This window comes from Mesoplodon mirus (assembly GCF_964341445.2).
Source record: "Mesoplodon mirus genome assembly, chromosome: X".
Lineage (NCBI taxonomy): Eukaryota > Metazoa > Chordata > Mammalia > Artiodactyla > Ziphiidae > Mesoplodon > Mesoplodon mirus.
In genome coordinates, this window is record NC_138981.1 from 43476789 (window position 1) to 43496310 (window position 19522).

At 40.9% G+C, this 19522-nt stretch overlaps 1 protein-coding gene and 1 pseudogene across 5 annotated transcripts in view; one reads left to right on the plus strand and one right to left on the minus strand.

The window, feature by feature from the left end:
- JADE3 (jade family PHD finger 3) overlaps positions 1–19522 on the plus strand; it is a 163086-nt gene that overhangs the window by 23823 nt on the left and 119741 nt on the right. The gene's annotated exons all lie outside the window — the stretch shown is intronic.
- On the minus strand, positions 2805–3842 carry LOC309796651 (large ribosomal subunit protein eL15-like; annotated as a pseudogene). The gene has a single exon. The product of its transcript is annotated as a large ribosomal subunit protein eL15-like (transcript).

Genomic DNA, 19522 nt, shown 5'->3' on the forward strand with positions numbered 1-19522 from the left:
ATTGAAACTGTGATAAAAAATCTTCCAACAAACAAAAGCCCAGGACCAGATGGCTTCACAGGCGAATTCTATCAAGCATTTAGGGAAGAGCTAACACCTATCCTTCTGAAACTCTTCCAAAATATAGCAGAGGGAGGAACACTCCCAAACTCATTCTACGAGGCCACCATCACCCTGACACCAAAACCAGGCAAGGATGTCACAAAGAAAGAAAACTACAGGCCAATATCACTGATGAACATAGATGCAAAAATCCTCAACAAAATACTAGCAAACAGAATCCAACAGCACATTAAAAGGATCATACACCATGATCAAGTGGGGTTTATTCCAGGAATGCAAGGATTCTTCAATATATGCAAATCAATCAACGTGATACACCATATTAACAAATTGAAGGAGAAAAACTATATGATCATCTCAATAGATGCAGAGAAAGCTTTCGACAAAATTCAACACCCATTTATGATAAAAACCCTGCAGAAAGTAGGCATAGAGGGAACTTTCCTCAACATAATAAAGGCCATATATGACAAACCCACAGCCAGCATCGTCCTCAATGGTGAAAAACTGAAACCATTTCCAGTAATATCAGGAATAAGACAAGGTTGCCCACTCTCACCACTCTTATTCAACCTAGTTTTGGAAGTTTTAGCCACAGCAATCAGAGAAGAAAAGGAAATAAAAGGAATCCAAATTGGAAAAGAAGAAGTAAAGCTGTCACTGTTTGCACATGACATGATACTATACATAGAGAATTCTAAAGATGCTACCAGAAAACTACTAGAGCTAATCAATGAATTTGGTAAAGTTGCAGGATACAAAATTAATGCACAGAAATCTCTGGCATTCCTATATACTAATGATGAAAAATCTGAAAGTGAAATCAAGGAAACACTCCCATTTACCATTGCAACAAAAAGAATAAAATATCTAGGAATAAACCTACCTAAGGAGACAAAAGACCTGTATGCAGAAAATTATAAGACACTGATGAAAGAAATTAAAGATGATACAAATAGATGGAGAGATGTACCATGTTCTTGGGTTGGAAGAATCAACATTGTGAAAATGACTCTACTACCCAAAGCAATCTACAGATTCAATGCAATCCCTATCAAACTACCACTGGCATTTTTCACAGAACTAGAACAAAAAATTTCACAATTTGTATGGAAACACAAAAGACCCCGAATAGCCAAAGCAATCTTGAGAACGAAAAATGGAGCTGGAGGAATCAGGCTCCCTGACTTCAGACTACACTACAAAGCTACAGTAATCAAGACAGTATGGTACTGGCACAAAAACAGAAAGATAGATCAATGGAACAGGATAGAAAGCCCAGAGATAAACCCACGGACATATGGTCACCTTATCTTTGATAAAGGAGGCAGGAATGTACAGTGGAGAAAGGACAGTCTCTTCAATAAATGGTGCTGGGAAAACTGGATAGGGACATGTAAAAGTATGAGATTAGATCACTCCCTAACACCATACACAAAAATAAGCTCAAAATGGATTAAAGACCTAAATGTAAGGCCAGACACTATCAAACTCTTAGAGGAAAACATAGGCAGAACACTCTATGACATAAATCACAGCAAGATCCTTTCTGACCCACCTCCTAGAGAAATGGAAATAAAGACAAAAATAAACACATGGGACCTAATGAAACTTCAAAGCTTTTGCACAGCAAAGGAAACCATAAACAAGACCAAAAGACAACCCTCAGAATGGGAGAAAATATTTGCAAATGAAGCAACTGACAAAGGATTAATCTCCAAAATTTATAAGCAGCTCATGCAGCTCAATAGCAAAAAAACAAACAACCCAATCCAAAAATGGGCAGAAGACCTAAATAGACATTTCTCCACAGAAGATATACAGACTGCCAACAAACACATGAAAGGATGCTCAACATCTTTACTCATTAGAGAAATGCAAATCAAAACTACGATGAGATATCATCTCACACCAGTCAGAATGGCCATCATCAAGAAATCTAGAAACAATAAATGCTGGAGAGGGTGTGGAGAAAAGGGAACACTCTTGCACTGCTGGTGGGAATGTGAATTGGTACAGCCACTATGGAGAACGGTATGGAGGTTCCTTAAAAAACTACAAATAGATCTACCATATGACCCAGCAATCCCACTACTGGGCATATACCCTGAGAAAACCATAATTCAAAAAGAGACATGTACCAAAATGTTCATAGCAGCCCTATTTACAATAGCCCGGAGATGGAAACAACCTAAGTGTCCATCATCGGATGAATGGATAAAGAAGATGTGGCACATATATACAATGGAATATTACTCAGCCATAAAAAGAAATGAAATTGAGCTATTTGTAATGAGGTGGATAGACCTAGAGTCTGTCATACAGAGTGAAGTAAGTCAGAAAGAGAAAGACAAATACTGTATGCTAACACATATATATGGAATTTAAGAAAAAAAATGTCATGAAGAACATAGGGGTAAGACAGGAATAAAGACACAGACCTACTAGAGAATGGACTTGAGGATATGGGGAGGGGGAACGGTAAGCTGTGACAAAGTGAAAGAGTGGCATGGACATATATACAGTACCAAACGTAAAACAGATAGCTAGTGGGAAGCAGCCGCATAGCACAGGGAGATCAGCTCGGTGCTTTGTGACCGCCTGGAGGGGTGGGATAGGGAGGGTGGGTGGGAGACGCAAAAGGGAGGGGATATGGAAACATATGTATATGTATAACTGATTAAATTTGTTATAAAGCAAAAAATTTAAAAAAAAACCAAAACAAAAAACAAAACAAACAAACAAAAAATTTGTCCTTGCCAAATGCCATAAAACAGCCACTTTAGAGTAAAGCAGCAGAGCATTGCATCACCCCAATAAAGCTGTAGGTTTCATCACATGCATCAACAAATCTACATGGCTAGTTTCTGCACTCCTCTTCTACAGAATTTATTTTACACCTGTTGTACCAAACAGCATTTTAAACACGGACATATCAACTCCCTAATAAAGCAAAAACAAAGGCATTTCCCTTATTAGAAACAAGATACACCATCACTTAAAGTCTTCAAACATTATTGCACTTTAATTTTCATAATTTGACAATGCATTCAATGAAATAATCTGGAGACAACTAGTTTTAACAAATTAAAAAACACCTTTAAGCGGATATGAATGTCCTAAATTGTTTATTAGGTAAGAATTTTACAAACATTACTTATATTAGCGGTAATGGTGGAGCTGGAGAGTATTGCACCTTCTCCAAGATGCACGGCAAGAACCACCAATAGTGTGATGGGACTTGTGGCCCTTTCCAAGGCCACGGCTCTTTCTGCCTGCAGATGTCAGCCCCCACATCTCCCTGTGCTTGTGGACTGGTTTGGTGATCCACTGGGTGACAGGGTTTCTTCTGATAGCTTTATGGAATGGATCAATGATGATAACCTCAAAAAATTTGTAAGTAGAATCTTCACCAGCCCAGTAAGAATTCAGGACCCTTAGGGGGCCCCACAGTGATGTCCAGTTCACTCCTTGGCAATGGAATGAAGGCTTCGAGCATACTTGAGCTGGTTGACACCATGATGGAGAGGCTTGCCGTAGGTGGCACCATTAGGAACTGGGCATTTGTGGGCACCACAGCACACACGAATCCGATATATGACATAACCTTGCTTGGCCTTGTAGCCCAGCCTGTGTACCTTGTCAGGCTGGGTGGGGCAGAGCGCCCTCTGCAGTGCAGAGAGCTGGCGGTACTGCCAGCAGTGCACCCTGAGCAGAAAGCAAATTATGTGGGACTGCTTCTTCCTCCATAGCTCCTGGATGTACTAGCAAGTGCCCATCTCGGCTCACCTGATGGCTGCTGCCAGATGGAAAGGCCCACTTTATCCTTGTAATTTTCTTTGCTCTGAATTCTTTCTTTTCTTTTCTTTTCTTTTTTTTTTTGCGGTACGCAGGCCTCTCACTGCTGTGGCCTCTCCTGTCGTGGAGCACAGGCTCCAGACGCGCAGGCTCAGCGGCCATGGCTCACGGGTGCAGCCACTCCGCGGCATGTGGGATCTTCCTGGACTGGGGCACGAACCTGCGTCCCCTGCATTGGCAGGCTGACTCTCAACCACTGCGCCACCAGGGAAGCCCTGAATTCTTTCTTTTGATCAGCATTTGCATCATATCTTTTTTCATCTTTTACTTTTCATCTACCTATATCATTATATTTTAAATGATTTTCTTATAGTCTTTGTGGTGGGATCATGTTTTTTAAATCTCATCTGACAGTCTCTGTCTTTTAATTGTATGTTTAGCCCATTCCACTTAATGTAGTTATTGATATGCTTGGTTTAAACCTACCATTTTATTATTTCTTTTCTTTGTGTTATACCTCTGTCATTATTTCCTCTCTTTTCCACTTTCCTGCCTTTTGGGTTATTTGAACATTTTTTAGTGCTCCATTTTAATTAATCTACTGTGTTTTTTGAGTTTATCTCTTTGCATATCTTTTGTGGTTACTCTAGGGTTTATAATATACATATTTAGCCTTGCACAGTCTACTTAGAATCAATACTTTACCACTTCAGGAGTCATGCAGAAACCTTACACCCTGTAGGTCCCTTTACCCTCTCCCCTTTATATTATAGTTCTCTTATATATTACATCTACACATACTGAAAATCCCTTCAAACATTCTTATTGTCTTTGCTATCAGCTGCCAAACATATTTTAAGTAATTCAAGAGAAGAACAGTCTGTTATATCTACCCAAATTTTACAATTTATATTGCTGTTCATTCCTAATGTGCTAAATTTCTTTCTGCTATAATTTCCCAACTGGCTGAAGGACTTCCTCTAGCAGTTCTTTTTTTTATCTTTAATATTTGTTTTTATTTTATTTTAATTTTTTTACACCTTTATTGGAGTATAATTGCTTAACAATGGTGTGTTACTTTCTGCTTTATAACAAAATTAATCAGTTATACATATACATATGTTCCCATATCCCCTCCCTCTTGTGTCTCCCTCCCACCCTCCCTATCCCACCCCTCTAGGTGGTCACAAAGCACCGAGCTGATCTCCCTGTGCTATGCGGCTGCTTCCCACTAGCTATCTATTTTACGATTGGTAGTGTATATATGTCCATGCCTCTCTTTTGCTTTGTCACAGCTTACCCTTCCCCCTCCCCATATCCTCAAGTCCATTCTCTAGTAGGTCTCTGTCTTTATTCCTGTCTTACCCCTATGTTCTTCATGACATTTTTTTTTCTTAAATTCCATATATATGTGTCAGCATACAGTATTTGTCTTTCTCTTTATGACTTACTTCACTCTGTATGACACACTCTAGGTTCATCCACCTCACTACAAATAACTCAATTTCGTTTCTTTTTATGGCTCAGTAATATTACATTGTATATATGTTTTTTTTATTATTACTCTCTGCTTTACAACAAAGTGAATCAGTCATACATATACATCTGTTCCCACATCCCCTCCCTCCTGCATCTCCCTCATTCCCACCCTCCCCATCCCACCCCTCCAGGCGGCCACAAAGCACCGAGCCGATCCCCCCGCGCCACGCGGCCACCCCCCACCATCCATCCACCCCACGCCCGGCAGTGTATACACGTCCATGCCTCTCCCCCGCTCCGTCACAGCCCACCCCCCCATATCCTCAAGCCCACCCCCAGTAGGTCTGTGTCTCTATTCCTGTTTTACCCCTAAGTTCTTCATGACATTTTTTTCCTTAAATTCCATATATATGTGTTAGCATACGGTATTTGTCTTTCTCTTTCTGACTTACTTCACTCTGTATGACAGACTCTAGGTCTATCCACCTCATTACAAATAGCTCAATTTCATTTCTTTTTATGGCTGAGTAATATTCCATTGTATATATGTGCCACATCTTCTTTATCCATTCATCCGATGATGGACACTTAGGTTGTTTCCATCTCCGGGCTATTGTAAATAGGGCTGCTATGAACATTTTGGTACATGACTCTTTTTGAATTATGGTTTTCTCAGGGTATATGCCCAGTAGTGGGATTGCTGGGTCATATGGTAGTTCTATTTGTAGTTTTTTAAGGAACCTCCATACCGTTCTCCATAGTGGCTGTACCAATTCACATTCCCACCAGCAGTGCAAGAGTGTTCCCTTTTCTCCACACCCTCTCCAGCATTTATTGTTTCTAGATTTTTTGATGATGGCCATTCTGACTGGTGTGAGATGATATCTCATTGTAGTTTTGATTTGCATTTCTCTAATGATTAGTGATGTTGAGCATCCTTTCATGTGTTTGTTGGCAGTCTGTGTATCTTCTGTGGAGAAATGTCTATTTAGGTCTTCTGCCCATTTTTGGATTGGGTTGTTTGTTTTTGTGTTATTGAGCTGCATGAGCTGCTTATAAATTTTGGAGATTAATCCTTTGTCAGTTGCTTCATTTGCAAATATTTTCTCCCATTCTGAGGGTTGTCTTTTGGTCTTGTTTATGGTTTCCTTTGCTGTGCAAAAGCTTTGAAGTTTCATTAGGTCCCATGTGTTTATTTTTGTCTTTATTTCCATTTCTCTAGGAGGTGGGTCCAAAAGGATCTTGCTGTGATTTATGTCATAGAGTGTTCTGCCTATGTTTTCCTCTAAGAGTTTGATAGTGTCTGGCCTTACATTTAGGTCTTTAATCCATTTTGAGCTTATTTTTTGTGTATGGTGTTAGGGAGTGATCTAATCTCATACTTTTACATGTCCCTGTCCAGTTTTCCCAGCACCACTTATTGAAGAGACTGTCCTTTCTCCACTGTACATTCCTGCCTCCTTTATCAAAGATAGGGTTACCATATGTGCGTGGGTTTATGTCTGGGCTTTCTATCTTGTTCCATTGATCTATCTTTCTGTTTTTGTGCCAGTGCTATACAGTCTTGATTACTGTAGCTTTGTAGTATAGTCTGAAGTCAGGGAGCCTGATTCCTCCAGCTCCGTTTTTCGTTCTCAAGATTGCTTTGGCTATTCGGGGTCTTTTGTGTTTCCATACAAATTGTGAAATGTTTTCTTCTAGTGCTGTGAAAAATGCCAGTGGTAGTTTGATAGGGATTGCATTGAACCTGTAGATTGCTTTGGGTAGTAGAGTCATTTTCACAATATTGATTCTTCCAATCCAAGAACATTGTATATATCTCCATCTGTTGGTGTCATCTTTAATTTCTTTCATCAGTGTCTTATAATTTTCTGCAGACAGGTCTTTTGTCTCCTTAGGTAGGTTTATTCCTAGATATTTTATTCTTTTTGTTGCAGTGGTAAATGGGAGAGTTTTCTTGATTTCACTTTTAGATTTTTCATCATTAGTATATAGGAATGCCAGAGATTTCTGTGCATTAGTTTTGAATCCTGCTACTTTACCAAATTCATTGATTAGCTCTAGTAGTTTTCTGGTAGCATCTTTAGGATTCTCTGTGTATAGTATCATGTCATGTGCAAACAGTGACAGCTTTACTTCTTCTTTTCCAATTTGGATTCCTTTTATTTCCTTTTGTTCTCTGATTCCTGTGGCTAAAACTTCCAAAACTATGTTGAATAATAGTGGTGAGAGTGAGCAATCTTGTCCCGCTTCTGATCTTAGTGGAAATGGTTTCAGTTTTTCACCATTGAGGACGATGTTGGCTGTGCGTTTGTCATATATGGCCTTTATTATGTTGAGGAAAGTTCCCTCTATGCCTACTTTCTGCAGGGTTTTTATCATAAATGGGTGTTGAATTTTGTCGAAAGCTTTCTCTGCATCTATTGAGATGATCATACGGTTTTTCTCCTTCAATTTGTTAATATAGTGTATCACGTTGATTGATTTGCATATATTGAAGAATCCTTGCATTCCTGGAATAAACTCCACTTGATCATGGTGTATGATCCTTTTAATGTGATGTTGGATTCTGTTTGCTAGTATTTTGTTGAGGATTTTTGCATCTGTGTTCATCAGTGATATTGGCCTGTAGTTTTCTTTCTTTGTGACATCCTTGTCTGGTTTTGGTATCAAGGTGATGTTGGCCTCGTAGAATGAGTTTGGGAGTGTTCCTCCCTCTGCTGTATTTTGGAAGAGTTTGAGAAGGATAGGTGTTAGCTCTTCTCTAAATGCTTGCTAGAATTCGCCTGTGAAGCCATCTGGTCCTGGGCTTTTGTTTGTTGGAAGATTTTTTATCACAGTTTCAATTTCAGTGCTTGTGATTGGTCTGTTCATATTTTCTATTTCTTCCTGATTCAGTCTTGGCAGGTTGTGCCTTTCTAAGAATTTGTCCATTTCTTCCAGGTTGTCCATTTTATTGGCGTAGAGTTGCTTGTAGTAATCTCTCATGATCTTTTGTATTTCTGCAGTGTCAGTTGTTACTTCTCCTTTTTCATTTCTAATTCTATTGATTTGAGTCTTCTCCCTTTTTTTCTTGATGAGTCTGGCTAATGGTTTATCAATTTTGTTTATCTTCTCAAAGAACCAGCTTTTAGTTTTATTGATCTTTGCTATCGTTTCCTTCATTTCTTTTTCATTTATTTCTGATCTGATTTTTATGATTTCTTTCCTTCTGCTAACTTTGGGGTTTTTTTGTTCTTCTTTCTCTAATTGCTTTAGGTGCAAGGTTAGGTTGTTTATTTAAGATGTTTCCTGTTTCTTAAGGTGGGATTGTATTGCTATAAACTTCCCTCTTAGAACTGCTTTTGCTTCATCCCATAGGTTTTGGATCGTCGTTTCTCCATTGTCATTAGTTTCTAGGTATTTTTTAATTTCCTCTTTGATTCCTTCAGTGATCACTTCGTTATTAAGTAGTGTATTGTTTAGCCTCCATGTGTTTGTATTTTTTACAGATCTTTTCCTGTAATTAATATCTAGTCTCATAGCATTGTTGTCGGAAAAGATACTTGATACAATTTCCATTTTCTTAAATTTACCAAGAGTTGATTTGTGACCCAACATATGATCTATCCTGGAGAATGTTCCATGAGCACTTGAGAGAAATGTGTATTCTGTTGTTTTTGGATGGAATGTCCTATAAATATCAATTAAGTCCATCTTGTTTAATGTATCATTTAAAGCTTGTGTTTCCTTATTTATTTTTATTTTGGATGATCTGTCCATTGGTGAAAGTGGGGTGTTAAAGTCCCCTACTATGAATGTGTTACTGTCGATTTCCCCTTTTATGGCTGTTAGTATTTGCCTTATGTATTGAGGTGCTCCTATGTTGGGTGCATAAATATTTACGATTGTTATATCTTCTTCTTGGATCGATCCCTTGATCATTATGTAGTGTCCTTCTTTGTCTCTTCTAATAGTCTTTATTTTAAAGTCTATTTTGTCTGATATGATAATTGCTACTCCAGCTTTCTTTTGGTTTCCATTTGCATGGAATATCTTTTTTCATCCCCTTACTTTCAGTCTGTATGTGTCTCTAGGTCTAAAGTGAGTCTCTTGTAGACAGCATATATATGGGTCTTGTTTTTGTATCCATTCAGCCAATCTGTGTCTTTTGGTGGGAGCATTTAGTCCATTTACATTTAAGGTAATTATTGATATGTATGTTCCTATTCCCATTTTCTTAATTGTTTTGGGTTCGTTATTGTAGGTCTTTTCCTTCTGTTGTGTTTCTTGCCTAGAAAAGTTCCTTTAGCATTTGTTGTAAAGCTGGTTTGGTGGTGCTGAACTCTCTCAGCTTTTGCTTGTGTGTAAACGTTTTAATTTCTCCATCAAATCTGAATGAGATCCTTGCTGGGTAGAGTAATCTTGGTTGCAGGTTTTTCTCCTTCATCACTTTAAATATGTCCTGCCAGTCCCTTCTGGCTTGCAGAATTTCTCCTGAAAGATCAGCTGTTAACCTTATGGGGATTCCCTTGTGTGTTATTTGTTGTTTTTCCCTTGCTGCTTTTTATATGTTTTCTTTGTATTTAATTTTTGACAGTTTGATTTATATGTGTCTTGGTGTATTTCTCCTTGGATTTATCCTGTATGGGACTGTCTGTGCCTCCTGGACTTGACTATTTCCTTTCCCATATTAGGGAAGTTTTCAACTATAATCTCTTCAAATATTTTCTCAGTCCCTGTCTTTTTCTCTTCTTCTTCTGGAACCCCAACAATTCGAATGTTGCTGCGTTTAATGTTGTCCCAGAGGTCTCTGAGACTGTCCTCAGTTCTTTTCATTCTTTTTTCTTTATTGTGCTCTGCAGTAGTTATTTCCACTATTTTATCTTCCACGTCACTTATCCGTTCTTCTGCCTCAGTTATTCTGCTATTGATCCCATCTAGAGTATTTTTCATTTCATTTATTGTGTTTTTAATCATTGCTTGATTCATCTTTAGTTCTTCTAGGTCCTTGTTAAGTCTTTCTTGCATTTTGTCTATTCTATTTCCAAGATTTTGTATCATCTTTACTATCATTATTCTGAATTCTTTTTCAGGTAGACTGCCTATTTCCTCTTCATTTGTTAGGTCTGGTGGGTTTTTATCTTGCTCCTTCTCCTGCTGTGTGTTTTTCTGTCTTCTCATTTTGCTTATGTTACTGTGTTTGGGGTCTCCTTTTTGCAGGCTGCCGGTTCGTAGTTCCCGTTGTTTTTGGTGTCTGTCCCCAGCGGCTAAGGTTGGTTCAGTGGGTTGTGTAGGCTTCCTTGTGGAGGGGACTAGAGCCTGTGTTCTGGTGGATGAGGCTGGATCCTGTCTTTCTGGTGGGCAGGTCCACGTCTGGTGGTGTGTTTTGGGGTGTCTGTGGCCTTATGATGATTTTAGGCAGCCTCTCTGCTAATGGGTGGGTTTGTGTTCCTGTCTTGCTAGTTGTTTGGCGTAGGGTGTCCAGCCCTGTAGCTTGCTGGGTGTTGAGTGAAGCTGGGTGCTGGTGTTGAGATGGAGATCTCTGGAAGATTTTCGCCATTTGGTATTATGTGGAGCTGGGAGGTCTCTTGTGGACGAGTGTCCTGAAGTTGGCTCTCCCACCTCAGAGGCACAGCAGAGACTCCTGTCTCCTCAATTTGGGATGATTCGTAGTCTATTCATGTATTCCACAGATGCAGGGTACATCAAGTTGATTGTGGAGCTTTAATCCGCTGCTTCTGAGGCTGCTGGGAGAGATTTCCCTTTCTCTTCTTTGTTCTCACAGCTCCTGGGTCTCAGCTTTGGATTTGGCCCCGCCTCTCCATGTAGGTCGCCGGGGGGCATCTTTTCTTTGCTCAGACAGGACAGGGTTAAAGGAGCAGCCGCTTCTGGGACTCTGGCTCACTCAGGCCAGGGGGGAGGTAGGGGCACAGAGTGCAGGGCGAGCCTGCAGCGGCAGAGGCCGGCGTGACGTTGCACCAGCCCGAGGCGTGCCGTGCGCTCTCCCAGGGCAGCCGTCCCTGGATCCCAGGACCCCGGCCGTGACGGGCTGCACAGTCTCCCCGGAAGGGGGGCATTGACAGTGACCTGCGCTCGCACACAGGCCTCGTGGCGGCGGCAGCAACCCCAGCGTCCCACACCCGTCTCTGGGGTCCACGCTTTCTGCCGCGGCTCACGCCCGTCTCTGGAGCTCCTTTAAGCAGCGCTCTTAATCCCCTCTCCTCACGCACCAGGAAACAAAGAGGGAAGAAAAAGTGTCTTGCCTCTTCGGCAGGTCCAGACTTTTTCCCGGACTCCCTCCTGGCTAAGTGTGGCACATTAGCCCCTTCAGGCTGTGTTCATGCCGCCAGCCCCAGTCCTCTCCCTGCGCTCCGACTGGAGCCCGAGTCTCAGCTCCCAGCGCCGCCCGTCCCGGCGGGCGAGCAGACAAGCCTCTCGGGCTGGTGAGTGCCGGTCGGCACCGATCCTCTGTGCGGGAATCTCTCTGCTTTGCCCTACCCAGGTACGTGGGGAGTTTCTTGCCTTTTGGAAGGTCTGAGGTCTTCTGCCAGCGTTCAGTAGGTGTTCTGTAGGAGTTGTTCCACGTGTAGCTGTATTTCTGGTGTATCTGTGGGGAGGAAGGTGATCTCCGCGTCTTACTCTTCTGCCATCTTCCCCGGAAGTCTCCCTGATTTTTGTTTTGATACCATTGTGGTCAGAGAATGCTCTCCATATGACTTCAATCCTACTAAATTTGTTTAAGCTTGTTTCACGGCCCAAGATATGGTCTGTCTTGGTATATTTTCTGTGGGTGCTTGAAAAAAATGTAATCTGCTGTTGTTGGATGCAGTGTTTTACAGGTGTCAGTTAAATCGTATTGGTTGATTGTGTTTGTTGAGTTCTTCTATCAATATGTCCTTGCTGATTTTCTGTCTACTAGTTCTATCAATTGTTGAGAGAAGAATGTTGAAATCTCCAACTATGACTGGATTTATCTATTTCTCTTTTCAGATCAGTTAGTTTTTGTTTCACATATTTTGCAACTCTGTTTTTTTTAGTGCATACACATTTAGGATTGCTATGTCTTGGTAGATTGACCCTTCTATCATTATTTAATGTTCTTCTCCATCTGGTGATTATCTCTTTATTGATATTAATATAGCCACCCTGCTTTCTTTTGAGTAATATTTATATCTTATATCCTTCTCCATTTTTTTCCACTTTCAACCTACTTATATCCTTATATTTGAAGTGAGTTGTGGCAGACAACATATAGATGGATCATGTTTTTTAACCCACTCTGCCAATCTCTGTCTTTTAATTGGTTTATTTAGACCATTTATATTTGCTGGTTATTCAGAGATCAATAAAATGTCTATCCATAGAATATGTTTTCTAGATTCATGTCTGGCTTCTTCATGAGTGACTCTTTAAGTACATGATATAATGAAAAGCTCACTAGGTGAAGAGTCAGATGTCTTGGGGCATAGGCCTTCCTTTGCCATACAGCAGTTCTGTGACCTTGGACAAATGATACTACACAGTTCCATCTAAAAATGCTCACTGAGTTTCTGTTGAGCACCAAGTACTGGGTTACATACTAGAAACACAAAGATAAGACATGACACACTCTTTGCCTTCCCAGAGTTTAGAGTCCATTGGGAGACATGTACAAATGATCAGATAATTACAGGGGATGAATATTATGGTAGAGGTTAGTATGGGCATTTTACCCAGCTTGGTAGTGGGAGGGGAGATTAGGTAAGGCTTCCAAGAGAGGTGATGACTGTGCTGAATTTTTTTTGTGTGTGTGTGGTACGCGGGCCTCTCACTGTTGTGGCCTCTCCCACTGAGGAGCACAGGCTCCGGACATGCAGGCTCAGCGGCCATGGCTCGCGGGCCCAGCCGCTCCACGGCATGTGGGATCTTCCAGGACCGGGGCATGAACCCATGTCCCCTGCATTGGCAGGCGGACTCTCTACCACTGCGCCACCAGGGAAGCCCCTGTGCTGAATTTTAAATGACCAGTAGAGATTGACAAGGTAAAAGGGAGCAGAGGAAGAAAATTTAGAACATTTCTGAGTTTTTGTTTCCTTGTGTTCAAGGAGAGATTGGCAGTCCAATCAAGAAAAAAATTCAGCCTCTCACCCCCAGAACACATATTTAATATTGTGTAATCTACATGTCCTCAGGCCTTGGTATCCTATGGCTCGACTTATACCCAAATTGTATGGTTCTTGGTTCTCTTGGCTCCTGCTGGACTTTCAGGCTCCAGCAAAGTGTTCGTGCTTAGGTCTATAAATCATCATGGGGTATCTCACATGTCTTCATAGATCAATATCAATTAAAGTCACTCTTCTCCTGTGCGAAGTATTTATACAGTAAGTGCTTAGCGTAGGTGGTAGGGAAAGGGGCAAATCATAGGCTTCAGAGGACTATTAAATTTATACTTTGTCACATTTCTAATTCCTGTGTTCACCCTAATGGTGTCTTCGTATATAAGTAAGTTTTATAGTATTTGTCTTCCTCTTCCTAAACCAGGTTCATATTTATTAGTAAGGATTAAATAAAATTTTCTAAAATAAATTTATTTATTTATTTATTTTTGGCTGTGTTGGGTCTTCGTAGATGTGTGCGGGCTTTCTCTTTTTTTTTTTTTTTTTTTTTTTTGCGGTACGCGGGCCTCTCACTGTTGTGGCCTCTCCCGCTGCGGAGCACAGGCTCCGGATGCGCAGGCTCAGCGGCCATGGCCCGCGGGCCCAGCCGCTCTGTGGCATGTGGGATCCTCCCGGACCGGGGCACGAACCCATGTCCCCATCATCGGCAGGCGGACTCCCAACCACTGCGCCACCAGGGAAGCCCTTTCTCTATTTTCAGTGAGCGGGAGCTACTCTTTGTTGCAGTGCGCAGGCTTCTCATTGTGGTGGCTTCTCTTGTTGCGGAGCATGGGCTCTAGGCACGCAGGCTTCAGTAGTTGTGGCACACAGGGTCAGTAGTTGTAGCTCATGGACTCTAGAGTACAGGCTCTGTAGTTGTGGCGCACGGGCTTAGTTGCTCCATGGCATGTGGGATTTTCCCAGACCCGAAATTGAACCCGTGTCCCCTGCTTTGGCAGGTGGATTCTTAACCACTGCACCACCAGGGAAATCCATAAATAAATTTTTTTTAAAGTTCTTTAACCAGCTTAATCATTCTTACTGCCTTTTTGAGAATCCCTTTTCCATTGTCTATAGTTTTTCTAATAATTGGATGGCTACATAGTGGTACAGAATACAGGAGCTACTGGGTAACCTCCTCCTGGTGTTCACCAGTGGCCATGCCTTTTACAAGAGTATCTGGCTTGGGAAAACATGGAGAATAATAAAGAGTTGGAAAGCAAGACTTTAGAGTAGCAGGTAAGGGATTATGATTATTGACTCCGCAAAAGAAAAGATTGAGGGTACTCCTTCAGTACTTGGGACATTTTAAACAAAATTTGGTAGTGGCCAGTTATAATATGAGTACTAAAAATAATATAAGGACTTTATTGCTATGATGGGTTTAGGAAAAGAAGGAAGTATTTCTAACAACTGTTGAGATGGATTCCAAGGGGATATAGTAGAATTTCCTAGTTGGACCTGAGAGAAAAATTTCATAGTCTCCCTTTTAGGGGTTCAGGTAAATGTAGAGGGACTTAAGAGGCAGTGGGCAGGATTGGGAAGGGGGCATTCTTACATCATCACCCAGCCTTCCCTTGGAAGTAGCATGAACTAATGGGAAGGTACGGTTTGGGGAATCAGTCTATGGGTTAAAATCTCAGCTCCCTAATCCCTCACTGAGGCTCTTTTGTATAAATGGATAATATCATGTGATAGGTATGATTACATGAATTAAAGTATTTGAAGCATCTACCACAGCAAAGGGTACCCTCATGAGTATAGTCCCCCATGCCTTTCTTTATAGTCTGTCCCTAGCTGGGCTCCCCAAACTCACCATTCATCAGTCTCTTATACCACTCTGTAGTCTACAGAGTACATAGTCTAGTCTATTCAGAATTACTTAATTTTTGTCTGTTAGCTTGTACGTTTTATTTTGTTTTAAGCATGTTGTGCCTTTCCATGCTATCATGTGTGTTATGCCCTTCACCTTGGAGAATTCACCTTCGTCCAGGGCTGGCCTTCCACTTGGTAGACGCCAAACCCCAATAAGGATGGACCCCTACTTACGGATTGACTTAAGGTCACCCAGCTCTTGAGATCTGACCTGTATAAACCAAAATGGCAATTTATTGATATATAGTGGAAATTCAACTGATTACATTTTCGTATGTAGTCACCTCACACCAGATTGCAAGAGCCAATTGTGCACATCACTGTCAAATTCCATGGCAAGTGACATCATCTTAATAGTTTGAAATTGACCATGGTGAGAGTATCTACATTTCAGAAAACAGTAAACTACAAATCAGAACTTTTCCCCCCCTGGAGAGCCTGTTGTTAAACATTTATCAGCATACCACTGATACTATCTCTCTGTCTCTTTGGGTGAGTTGTGTGGGAAGCCAAGCCATCTTCATAAGATTATTACATCATAAATGTGGACTTGGACCTGGGACTTCAGTGGTGTGATTCTCATATTTGATGTTATCAGCATGAGACCTCTTCTCAGTCCTCTTCTGGAACTGTGGCGTTTCTGTTTTTCAGCCCAGAGGGGTGGGTACTTGGACACGAGCTCCAACTTCTCTGGGCCATGCTTAGATGGTAACTTCTGACTGTGTGACGTTCCTTTTTTCAATCCTTCGGACTGATCCAACTTTTATTCTCACAGTCTTTTTCCATCCTAAGTAGAATGTAAAATATAATTGTTGGGCTTCCCTGGTGGCGCAGTGGTTGAGAGTCCGCCTGCCGATGCAGAGGACATGGGTTTGTGCCCCGGTCCGGGAAGATCCCACACACCGCGGAGCAGCTGGGCCCGTGAGCCATGGCCGCTGAGCCTGCGCATCCGGAGCCTGCGCGTCCGGAGCCTGTGCTCCGCAACGGGAGAGGCCACAACAGTGAGAGGCCCGCGTACCGCAAAAAAAACAAACAAACAAAAAAATAAATAAAATAAAATATAATTGTTTGTTTTTATTAAATTGTAGTCATATTTCAATCCTGCTTCCCTGAAATGAAGTCAAACTCACTTTTTTTTGCATCCATGCCACTTCCAAATTAATCTGTTGGGAATTTTAGGTGTTGATGAGCTTTTGGTCCCCTGTATAGGCAGTATGAGGGTTTGCCCCCATAAGTGTTCAATCACATCCAAATGTGGGTTTTACTAGTCCTTTCTCAGAGTAAGCACCTGCATTTTGCAGTTCTGAGTTCTTGAGAGGTCCCATACTGAGAGATCCCATGCTGTTTGGTTGGTCCACATCCTGATAATGTGTCACTTCCAACATGGAGTCTCCACACCCTCTCTGGATAGATTTAGTCACTATCCTTCCATGCTCCTAGGAAATTTGGAGCCTTCCCTTTTTCTGTTACAAAACCTATCACCCTGAGTTCTGGTAATTTGTTTTTCCTCTCCTTATCACTCCACCAGAGCCCTGAGCTCCTCGAAATTACAGGCCTTGCAGTTTTCTGTCCCTGTATCTGCAGTATTGAGCATGGTGTCAGGCCTGTAGTATCTTGCACATAAATTTGGAGTGTGGGTAAATTAATGAATAACATTCTGTGGAATTAAAGGGAATGTGAAAGTTAAGTTAGCCTGTGGGAGTTTTTAATATTAAGCTCCCTAAGTCCAAATTTTACACTGTGAGTTAAGAATCAATTCCTGGACAGCCTTTTTGCCCCCTTTATAATATTTTTCAACTCCAGTAACTGCTAAAGTATGTGAAAGTGCCTTTGGGAAGATTCCGTATACAGGAAGGAGCACGTAAAGGAATGTCACTCTTGGGTCTACAGCTTTGTCCTGGAATTATGTGGGCAAATGAACTAATCCTACTATTTAAAGGATGGTTTCCCCTCTGTAGATAGACAGGGGCTGGCTTCTTTGATGCTGATTCATGAAATTCTGCCTGTTTAAAATATGCCTGTGTTCTCCCTGCAGTTATTTTGTGGGCTCACTTTACTCACCGCAGTTTTGACTTTATGTGTTCCTAGTCACCGCCAGTGAAGATTCAGGTTAAGTACCAAGTGTTATTGATAGTTAGGCAGACAAGAATTCAGAGAAAGAGAAGTGTACATGCTAAAGAAGGATAAAGGGGGAAAAGGGGGTGGTGTTGGTAGTGAGCAAAGAGAGAAAACCTTAATTATACGTACATATAGCATAAGGGACAGTCTAAAATATAAGTGGAAGTAGAATGTACCTGGAGAAAAAGTGAACAGGTCATAAGTGCACAACTCTATTAATAATCTCAAAGTGAAGACATCCATTTAACCAGTGCCCAGGTCAAGAAGAAGAACATCACCAGCACCTCAGAGACCCCCTTCCTGTTTCCTGGCAATGACTTACTTACCCCTTCCCTCTACCCTAGAGGTTACCAAGTTACTGCTATCCTGAATTCCATCACTATAGATTAATGCTGTTTTTTCACTTTGCATAGATGGAGAATATATATATCATACAGTTTTTTAAAATCTGTTATACTGTGATGGGCATGTCTCATCTGAACATTCTCACACATGTCTTTTGAGGAACAAATGTGTGCATTTCTGTTGGATATATAACTAAGAGTGAGGTAATAGGGTCCGCATATGTTAAGCTTTAGTAGAGGTTGTCAAACAGCTTTCCAAAGCATTTATACTAATTTACGTTCTTGCCAGCAGTATACAGAAGGTACCATTTGTTCACATCTTTGACAACACTTGTATTGTTAATATTTTGAATTGTAGCCATTCTAATGGATAGTAGTGGTATCTCATTGTGGCTTTATTTCTTTTTTAATTGAGATATAATTTGCATACAATAAAATACAAATATTTTAAGAGTACAGTTTGAGTCTTTTTTAAAAATAAATAAATTTATTTATGGCAGTGTTGGGCCTTCGTTGCTGCAAGCGTAGTTGCAGTGAGCGGGGGCTACTCTTCTTTGCGGTGTGTGGGCTTCTCATTGTGGTGGCTTCTCTTGTTGCAGAGCATGGATTCTAGGGGCACGGGCTCAGTAGTTGTGGCTCGCAGGCTCTAGAGCTCAGGCTCAGTAGTTCTGGCGCACAGGCTTAGTTGCTCCGCGACATGTGGGAATCTTTGTGGACCAGGGATCAAACCCATGTCCCCTGCATTGGCAGGAGGATTCTTAACCACTGCGCCACCAGGGAAGTCCTACAGTTTGAGTCTTGACAAATGTATATACCCATATACCCATGTATATACCCAGTCAAGATATAGATGATTTTCTGTCACCCCATAAAGTACCTTTTCATTTGATCCTCTCCAACCGGAGGCAACCATGATTCCAATTTCTGTCACCATAGATTAGTTTTGTCTGCTATTGAACTTTATGTAAATAAAATCATACAGTGTGTAAGCTCGTGTTTGGCTTGTTTTTGGCTTATTTTGTTCAACATAATGTTTTTGAGATTTCATCCATGATGTTGTATGTATCAGTAGTATATCGTGTTTCATTGCTGAATATTTCATTGTATGAATGTACCAAAATTTGTTTATCTGTTCTCCTGTTGATGGACATTTTGGGGTTTTTTTTTTTGAAGTCTTACTGTGGTTTTTAATTTTTACTTCCCTGATGCCTAATACTATGGAACATCTTTTCATAATTTATTGCCAATTGATATTCTCTTGTGAAGAGCCTGTTCAAGACTGTTGCCATTTTTCTTTTGAGTTGTTTGTTTTATTAATTTATTGGAGTTCATTATGTAGCCTGGATATGAGTCCATTCTAGTCTGAGAGAGTCTTTTCACTCTCTTAAGAGTATCCTTGTTACACATTTATACAGGAATGTTCATAGCAGCTTTATTTGCAATAACCAAAAACTGGAAACAACCCAAATGTCCTTCAGTAGGTGAATGGTTAAACAAACTGTGGTACATCCATATAATGGAATAAAAGGAGTGAACATGGAATAACTTGTATGGATCTCAGGAGCATTATGCTGAATGTAAAAAAGTAAGTTTATATACTGAATAATTTCTGTGATATAGCATTCTTAAAATGACAACTTTATTGAGGTATAATTTCCATACCACAGAGTTCACATGTTTCAAACATACAATTTAATGCTTTTTAGTAAATTTACCAAGTTATGTAAC